The sequence below is a fragment of the Myotis lucifugus genome, unplaced genomic scaffold (assembly GCF_000147115.1).
Source record: "Myotis lucifugus unplaced genomic scaffold, Myoluc2.0 scaffold_24, whole genome shotgun sequence".
Lineage (NCBI taxonomy): Eukaryota > Metazoa > Chordata > Mammalia > Chiroptera > Vespertilionidae > Myotis > Myotis lucifugus.
Window position 1 is genome coordinate 1,411,245 of NW_005871072.1, and position 1,151 is coordinate 1,412,395.

A 1,151-nucleotide genomic window follows, 5' to 3' on the forward strand; every position below is an offset into this window, starting at 1 on the left:
GAAAACAAGTCCTAGAGGCACAGTATATCAACCACAGTTTGACTCAAGATGATGTCTATATCCACTCAGTGCTGATACTTCCTTTTGTGGGCACACAAGTTGGGTGGTGGGGAGGGTAGTCAAGTATGGATGTAAGTTTTCACCTCTTATGGAAAAGAATGAATCTATTGGGAGCTAAATTATACATTTGGAATTAAAATTAAGCATAAAAAAGGGGGGGTGCTTTTTATCTTCTAAAAACCTTCCAGTACTTTCTGGTTTTTGTAGCGTGAGGAAACATGAGCAACAAAATCTCTGATGACACGCTCTATGAGGCACTACGGGAAGTCCTGCCTGGTAACTAGGGCAAGTTTTTGGAGCTACAGATCAGCTTGAAGGACTGTGACGCTCAAAAGGACAAACACGTTTTGAGCACCATCTGGCGTAAATCTACAAATCTACTCTCTGCCCCAAGTTCTCCATATGTGTTCTGGGCGTTCTAGCAACACTGTGACCTGAGGCCAAGGCCGTGGATATCCTCCACATGGACATCAGGGACTGAAGGAACTTAACAAGAATAAGAAACTGGTCAAGAAGCTGGCCAAGAAATAGGATGCCTTTTTAGCTTTAGAGTCTCTGATCAAGCAGATCCCAGGCATCCTGGACGCAGGCCTGAATAAAGCTGGCAAATTCCCTTCCTTGCTGATCCACAAAGCGAGCATGGTGTCCAAAGTCTATGAAGTGAAATCCACAAGCAAGTTCCAGATGAAGACTGTGCCCTGTCTGGCAGTGGCTGCTGGCCACTTGAAGATGACAGATAATGAGCTTGTATACAACATCCACATAACTTTCAATTTCCTGGTGTCATTGCTCAAAAAGAACTGGCAGGATGTATGGGTTTTATACATCAAGAGCACAATGGGCAAGCTCCAGTGCCTATGAAAAGGCACAGATTAATAAATAAACCATATTTATGCTAAAAAAATAAAAAAAATAAATCACCAAATAAAAGCATTCAAATTCCACACCCCTTAACTAGGGTAGAGTTGGAATAATTGTGTATAAATTACAAATAGCTGAAAACAAATCCTATCAAAATCCTCTTCATAGATACTGGCATAGTTGACAAATAGGACAGATTTTGTAGGTCTTTGTCATAATATCATTAGTAT

At 41.0% G+C, this 1,151-nt stretch overlaps 1 pseudogene; it reads left to right on the forward strand.

Moving 5' to 3' along the window:
- The first annotated feature begins 278 nt into the window (after positions 1–278).
- On the forward strand, positions 279–921 carry LOC102442635 (annotated as a pseudogene).
- Positions 922–1,151: the final 230 nt, after the last annotated feature.